This window comes from Pyxicephalus adspersus, chromosome 9 (genome assembly GCF_032062135.1).
Source record: "Pyxicephalus adspersus chromosome 9, UCB_Pads_2.0, whole genome shotgun sequence".
NCBI classification, from domain to species: Eukaryota; Metazoa; Chordata; class Amphibia; order Anura; family Pyxicephalidae; genus Pyxicephalus; species Pyxicephalus adspersus.
Window position 1 is genome coordinate 59,071,903 of NC_092866.1, and position 8,607 is coordinate 59,080,509.

General features: G+C 38.3%; 1 long non-coding RNA gene across 1 annotated transcript; it reads left to right on the plus strand.

Moving 5' to 3' along the window:
- The first annotated feature begins 1,711 nt into the window (after positions 1 to 1,711).
- On the plus strand, positions 1,712 to 7,958 carry LOC140338654 (uncharacterized). The gene is made up of 4 exons (XR_011922290.1): positions 1,712 to 1,815; positions 2,429 to 2,488; positions 6,450 to 6,477; positions 7,824 to 7,958. It is a non-coding gene; the product is annotated as an uncharacterized lncRNA (long non-coding RNA).
- Positions 7,959 to 8,607: the final 649 nt, after the last annotated feature.

An 8,607-nucleotide genomic window follows, 5' to 3' on the forward strand; every position in this document is an offset into this window, starting at 1 on the left:
GTTAATCTCTAAATCATTTATTTATCTTTCATATGGTTTAACCATGTCTGTTTACTTTTTAGCATCATGGAGATGAACATAAGAAGAAAGGTAATCACAAACAATGTTGTTTAATGGTACTAATTAAATACCAAATAATATACCTGTACCCCGAGCCTGGGCAATGGTATAGGTTAGCATATAATATGCATTTTCCAATTCAATTTTCTTTAATTTTAAGTGAATGCAATGGGCCTGATTTAATAAAGTAGACTACCTTGGGTGATCCAGCAAACCTGGAAATGACTTTTTAAAAGGCATTTGCTATTAGTTGGCATACATTTTCAATCCTGGACCAGATCCATTTCAAGTTTGCTATATCGTCCGTATTTACCCATATTTAATCTATTTTATCCAGTCTTGCAGAGCTTTAATAAATCAGGCCAAATGCAGCAACTTTTTAATATTTGAAATGCAGTTAGCATATAAACCACAAGATGGCAGTATACACAGACTAATCTGAGCAAAACTACCAATGGGATTTGATTTTAATTATATTCAACTGAATTTATAGTAACTGAGTGCAGTGCGTTTATTGGTGTTTAGGAATAACATGATTATTATTTTTAATTTGAGAAATGTTAACTATTAACTATCCTGAATATAGAATAAAAAAATGTATGTTCAACCTGAATTTCAATTATTCGATTTTAATTGAATTCACTGCTGAATAATTACATCACCTTCCTTTCTCCTATCAGATTTGGGATATTTGGATGAATAATTAACTATATATAGCACAATATAGATTGTCTCAGAGCTGAGGTCTTTCTCATTGCTATGTAAGTGTTCCCTGCAGGCCGAGTTCAATGGATGCCCTCCGTAGATAATGACAATTAATAAGTCGCCAGTTTTTAATGGATTTTTAACATTTACTCTGCATAGGTGGAACACACAATAGGGTTATATCAGCACCCATAGACAGATACCAACCCTTATCTACAGCCTATAGAATTAGTAATATCCGGTTTTAAGGTGGAACCATAGACTGTTGGTCTCGTTTTTGGTGATTCTGTAGCTAGCAAGGTTTTGCCAACAACAGAATTACTCAATTACATTTTCCTAAGCCCAAATAAATCTTCAATTCAAAGCTGAATATCTTCCAGGTGCAAAAGGTGAATAGCTTGCAATATGTTTTTAGATAAGCCTATATGTGCCACTGTATGAGGGCCCTGGGCACTTCTCAGTCAACAGGGGCCCCCATAGCAGCTTGCACAGTCCTATGCCCATCTGCACACCCACCCCTCTTCCCTTGTGTGCCCTTAGTACCATGTTTGAGCAGCCCAGCTACCCATCCCTGGGCTAGGGAAAAGGCATAAATGGCTTATGGCAGGTGCATACGTTCTCAAAGCAATTCCTGCATTGGCCGCTTCTTCCTTCTATGGCTGTTCAAGTTCATAGGCTTTTACTTTGCCAATCACCACAGTGGGGTGTTGGGGGATCAGTTCTGCAAAGGGTCCCCACTACTCAGTTTTTCACAGAAACCCACTGTTGGCTATGTCTGAGCCATCGGCCATAAAACAAAGATCTCACATTCCTCCTATAGAGTCAGAGCTAATTTTGTTTATAAATCTCTGATTTAACAGTGGGTCATGTCAGATCTATGCAAAGAGATCACTTCTGTGCACAAAGGTTGGCTAATCCAACCAGCCATAGTTTAATATTTATTACATTTGCTTTTGTCTATTTCTTTGACTAGTTTTTTTTTTATTTTATTTGCAGAATATATCATGTTTGGCAGACTTGGACCACTAAGACTGTTCAGGAAGAAAGCTGGTAAGCACTGTATATGGAATCCTCTCTAGTGGATTTTTGTTTAGAATAACCCAATAATGTACATGCACAGTCATGGAGGAAGGTAAGGAATTGTCTTGGAAGGTGCTATGAAGGAGTCTAAGACTGTTTATGGCTCAGACCCCTTGGGAGTCTTCTTGCCCTGCCATCTGCATTATGGCCTTAAACCACAGCGGAGCTTATCTGTACAAAGACTTATAATATGAATATATTTAAAGATGTGTTATTAAAATTCAGCACCTCATCATTTGTCCTATATATCTGCCTTGAGTTCCCCCTTAATTCTGAAGCATGGTGGGAAATTTAAAAAAACCCTGGGACTGGGTATATAGTCTTGGTTTAGAAGGTTGCATTTATTGCACGGTGTATTAATATAATCAGCTTTCATGGAATATCTGGAAAGTCTGCTCCCTGCCATGCCATGTTCAATGACCCTACATTGGAAATGGGGATAATTTGCAAAAAAATGCGGGAGTGTGTATTTCTGCTGACCATTCCCAAATTGATGAGATATTTATGAACTTGACCTTTTAAGCTATTGTTTGTGGTAGAGTTTGTGAGTTGTTTGTTGACCTCTTTTTTTCCATACTCTCAGATTTGAAATACATTGGATTAGGAAATGTTGGAGGCCAGTCTGTGTATGCAAGAATGTCTGGTGAGTATACATCAAGAATCTATTACCCTATGGCATTCATCAGCATGGAGCATGGCATGAATGGCGGTGGCAATTTAAAGTGGATCTGAACTCAGCAATCTGGAAAAAATAATTGTGCCTAGGAAATACTCCTGAAATTTTACTTTATGTCTTAAATTTATCCTCCACCACCCTTGTGTCTTGGACCTTTAGATGCACATCAGAAATATGGGATTCAAGGTAATGTAGTGAAATTTGGAGTGAGATTTGGGGATGAGACTGATCATTGTTCTTCTTGCTGGAGAGTAGGTTTTACCTGAAGATATACAGTGCAAGGACCTCCCTGCTTCATTCAGTCTATAGATCTGTGATTTCTCCTGCAATATTTTCAATATTTCCTTGGCCGTCAGCAGTCAGGCTGTAGCTTTGCCTGTGCAGATGGACAGAATGTGTAATAGCACATAGGGAACACTAATAGAAGTGTGAACCTTGTAGAGAAGTCTGCACTGGGAAAACATATGAGCAGCAAGTTCTTAAAGGTGGAATAGAGGAAACACGATGGTGGATGTAGGGTAAGTGGGTGAGAACCGGTTGACTTGATTGATGGTAAGAAAATTGCAGATTGCCCTGCTGAAGCAGATGAGCTCCCGGCATGCATGACCTGCCTACCTACCTTGGAATTTCAGTGGACGGATAGAATAAAGATCAGGGAAGGATAACTGCTGTCCATTAAAAATTGACCCCCATACAGTTTTGCAAAATAAGGCATTATTAGTATTTTACACCCAAGTCCATCTTCATCATAAATTCCCAAATGTGTCCATTTCAAGCGAGCATGGTTTTGGAATGCCACTTGCGTTGGAACATATATCTTTGGTCTGAATAATGGAAAATAATTATTTCTCTGTATGAGGAACCTAACGACCATCAGTTGTTTGAAAGGATGGATTGAAGTGGAGTGCTCAGCTCCAAGATAAACTGAACCATTTTTGTATTGTGTATGCAACACTTTATGGTGGCTTTCTTTTTTATTGGTTGAGTGATGGAAACCATCATTTGTTGTTGTGTTATTCCAAGAGCTTTCATTCCATACCTACTGGTTGTTTTTCTGGGGGTCTTTGTATTGTGTGATTCGAGTTTCCAAGGTGCTTACAAGAACAATTGCAAAATAAATAAATATGGGTCAACTTATAAGTATGATTGGCATGTTATAGACAGACATTCATCTTCCCACGTCTTGCAACGTTTCGGGTACGCTCATCAAATGCTCAGTATAAGCAGATGCATTTTTGGGGGATTGTAATGCAATGACAGCTGTTTAATCCCAATAAGATTGGTTAAACCCGTGTGAGAAAGTGCACACCATTACCAATGGCTGAAAACAATTTGAGGGGAATCACTTGACTTTCTATAGCTCACATAGACATTTAACCATTTTCTTTATTGAGCAAATTCCTGATGGATGAACTGTATAGCCAAACAAAAACAAATATATTTAAAATGTTTATTGTACTTCAATCAATGACATAGAGGGTCGTAGGGCTAGGAGGGGAGCAGCAAAAAAAGTGGTTTTAACTTGCAATAACACTATTCATAAAGTCTATAAAAAGGTTTGTTTTTGCTTCAGCAGCTCATTTAGATGTCACAGAAACTTTCTTTAATGGAGTGGCATTCAGCCAAACTGAAATCCATCATCATCTATCAAAGCTTGATTCACCAAAATAGATCCTGAGACCAAACAAAAACTTGGCTTGCCACTCAAACTGGGAAATAAAAGGCTAAAATGCTCCATTACCTTAACTTAATGAATAGTAAATAGGATGAGGAGCCTGAAAAAAAATATAGATAGGCCAACAATCACCTAAAAACATTGTCTGCATTATCCCAATAAACTGATTTATAATTCATCATACGTCAAAGAACAGTTTTTTGTATTTTTGTGGAGTTTTTTTAAAGATCAACTCCTCCCAAAACTGATATTAAATTTTTCATGCAGTTGCTAGCAAGCCGAATCGCATGCTGATTTTTTTTTATCTCTCTGAGACTCCAGTAGTAAAATATCTCTTCCACAATTGCCAAGTCTGCCTAACATCTGCTGCGGCTACAATGCCAAACACTCTTTTTTTTTTGTGCTAGAATCTAAAATATAATTTGGGAACTGAGCTGCATCAGAACAACACGATTAAAGAGAGTAGACTGCAAAGAAAAATGTGTTGCCAATATATAGTAGCAGTAAGTCAAAATCAACTGATTATTCTTGAAAACATTCTTCTATTCATCCCATCAGATTATTCAGTTTGCTTGATCATTGGGATTACACTATTATTTTAAATGAGCCTAAAAGGATATCTGCTACCTTGTATAAAATATCTTGAAGTGTCTAAGCTATACCCCAAAATCATTCCTAAAAATTAGTAGTGCACTGCAAGGCCCTGGTCCAGTGCCAATCCCCACCAGTTGCCATTCACTCAATCTATTTCTGCACTATAGCAAGCTCTCGCTCAGCTTCAGGTGACTAGTTGTGCTGTCTCAGCACATGGTTGCCCCCAGGACTTCTGTGTGCAAAGGAGTGCATTTGGAAAGGACGGACAGAGGACCAGGAGCCCACATAAGCAGAAGGGGAGACACAATGGGACACAATAGGAGATCAGATCAGTCCAGGGTCAGTAACCAGGTGATCTTACACAGGTAGTGGGTCCCCCAAACAAGATATTCAAGAATAAAGACAAAGCAGGGTCATGGTCAGAGGCAAGGGTTGATCCAGGCAGCAAACAATCACAGGGTAAGTAAATAGGCAGTGTCAACAGATAATCACACCACTAGCAAGTCAGCCAAGCTAAAAGCTACAATGGGAAACTAGTGATTTGGAGCAGAGAGGCTCTAAAGTCCTAGAATCTAACATTTTCTTCAGTTGCAAACAGCCTCAGTGTATGTTCTGGGGGTGCTGAGAAGGACTAAAGTGCACACCTGAAGGGAAGCTGGAGATGCTGCAAACTTCAGAGCAGAGGTGGGACAACTAATTCCTTGATATCCTTTGCTGCTGCAAGAGATGCCACTGGAGTGAATAAACAGGGTGTGCTATACTGTGGTGATGCACAGTGCGGGATCACCAGCCAGATAAGTGCACATTCTGTGTCCAGATATTCCTGTGCTTTGAGCTTTATATATGTATCTCTGCATGGTAAGAATTAAGGTACTGCTGCCCCTCCTGGTCCCCCCAGATTTGGAGTGAAAATTAGTGCTGTCACTACTGTACTGCTTGCTGGAGAGAAGGCTGTACCTGAGAACCTTCAGTACAAATATCCCCCTGTTCCTTCTTCATCTATTCTATATACTTCCTCCACCTCTCTTACTGCTTCTTAATATTCTCCCCCAAGTCATCATATCGCCATCTGGGGGTAGCTTTGACTGAGGAAGCAAATACATAATTCTTTACCAAGACCATGACTTCACATGAGGACACAAAGAAGGCAGAGGCATGGTAAGTAAGTATTGGGAAAACATCTGTGGCACAGACTGCACAACGTATAGTAACCAGTCCTTTGCCCTCTGTTTAGCTCCTTTTGAGCACACAAGTGAGATGGTTATAAACCCATTTGAATCATCCAGTATCCATGAATTAATTAGTGGAAAGACATTTCATATTTGGAAAAAGTGAGGGGTTCAGTTGACTTTGACTTGCTGCTACTTGCTTGAGAAATGGGTAAAAAACAAAACAAACATTTGTGGTTTGAAATATTTGATGGAAGCCATCAATAGTTTTTGAGTCATGACTGAATGAACTATCGAATACCTTGCACATTTGCAAATTACAGCCTTTGGCAAAGACAAACAATTTTGTAGGTGCCTGGAAACTGCAGTCTCAGAGAGATTAGAAAGGTCGGCATGCGATTATTTCTGCCACGACATCAGTTTTGGGTGGACATGGCTAGAAAATGTGTTAAGCATTATTGCTTACTGTATTTTCTCCTACTTTCTGCAGCACTCCGATCCAGGAGTCATGAGCATTGGTGAGTATTTGGATTTACTGAATATTAAAAAAGAGGAATAGCAATGAATATGCAGCATTAAAAGCAAAATAACAATGTCTTGCAAGGAATTTGGCAACCGGGAAGAGGACAAAGTTTAAAAATTGGGATTAGTTGCATCAGCAACAGAATTGAGCACCAACACTCCACTGCCCATGGAAATTAACAAAGCTAAACCCTCCATTGATTGCTGGAATTAAATTGACCACCTTCATGTTTTATTTCTTTGTAAATGTTTTATTCAATTTTGGTTTTAACTGGTTACACCCCTACACCAAGCAAATGCTCAATGCAGATGGACAGCAGGCTCTTCAGCAACACTAGCGCCCCTGAAGATGATGCAGGTATAGGTTGGGTGACATGGCAAAGGAGTGCTATTTTCTACTCTAGTTTGGGGTTGAAGTACTTTCATAGAGAAATTGAAGTTTAGCTGTGGTCTTCATGGCTGAACTTCTGATCCTGGAGCCACTCAAAGCATTCGAAGGAAAATACCATTTTAAAGGCTTTTCATGGTCCATGGAGTCTGAAAACCAACCAGTGAAATTGCCTTAGCATTGGACGATATAGGAAATAGAAGAACATTCTAAACTGAACATTCCCTGCATGCATCTACTGTGACTTTGCCCTGGTTGACCTATGGAATGCAGTACATGCTTATTTCCTTGTCAATAGCTAGTTACCAAGCAGCATGGTCTAATTTAATAACAATTCTCCTCCAGTATTTCTGAAAGGGATTGCAAGGTTCTGCATTAATGACCAAAGAGCCTTCAGAGAAACTGTTCAATACATCCTAATTCCAGCATTGTGGTTTTTTTTCCAAACTGAGGTCTATTTGTCATTTGTGATGGTATTGATTTCTCATTTTCCCACCTACTATGGTGCTTTGTACAGATATTTTTTTCATGTGATCATAAAATACAATTAAATGCATTCTTTAGCTTTTTACATGTGAACTCCATTATATATTGTATACGGAAAACAGGAAAGCAAACCAACAATTGGAAATCAGATATGTAATACAATTACATTGAAGCTGAATATTATAGAATATAAAGCTAACTGAAAATACTTTTTATTGTGATCATTTAAGATAATTACTATAAGAAAATTATCACTTAAATAGGGTATATTGGCCCCCAATAATAAATTATTGTTAGGATTCAGCAATCCCAACCCACTTCATTACTTGTACAATTAAAAAAAACATATTAGTATATTTCTTGCAAAAAGACTAATTTGTTACACTTTACCCCATTTCTGGCCAATTTAATTTATTTTTGTAACTTACCTTACTTTATCTAATCCTGACTATGTAATTTTTTCCCTAGAACTTCTGGAAATCCTAAGGCAGAATGCCTCCACCACATCACCGCCTCAAATTCTATGCTCAACCTCAAAATTCATGAATAGCCACAAGCCACAGCCAGAATTATGTCTTCCCAGTGCAAGTTCCCAGAAGCTCCACAGAGGACTTGCTACCCAAATCCTCCTTTTTGTCTTTTATTTTAAAGCTTCTGCCTATTTCCTAAAAAAGTTGGCTTTCTAAACTTCAGCTGTGCACAATCTTCAGCATCCTTTTCAGTTGGTTTTATTTAAAGGGGTTGTTATTCTAGTATCTTAATAATGCTTTGATAGTTTTAGGTAGTAACAGGGACTTCTTTTAGAATAGCTTGCTCTTGAGGCTCCACCGCTGATATCACAGTTTATCCATTTAGGTATCATGTGGCCCATCAGGAACCACTATAGGGGGTTATAGTGTTATAGTATTATAGTGTTATTACATTGAAACACCCTAATTATGCCAAAAATCAACCCATAACACCCAATCTGGTGTGCAGATAGGTACTCAATTTTCAGTTTTCATTTTTAGACTCCTTGTTTCCAGGTTTTGTTCGCCTCGAGCCAAGCAAAATTGTAAATGATTTTTAAGGGCTGATGTCAAAAATACATCCCCCCTTCAAATTTTTTGGATTATAAAACACATGGAAATCTTTTCTACTATTATTATTATTACTATAGGTTTTTGGTTGTGTACCTGCTATTTGGACATGTGGTCATTTTATGGAAACTGAATTGGGAAAATGTAGATTTTTTTGCAGAAGACAGGAAAGG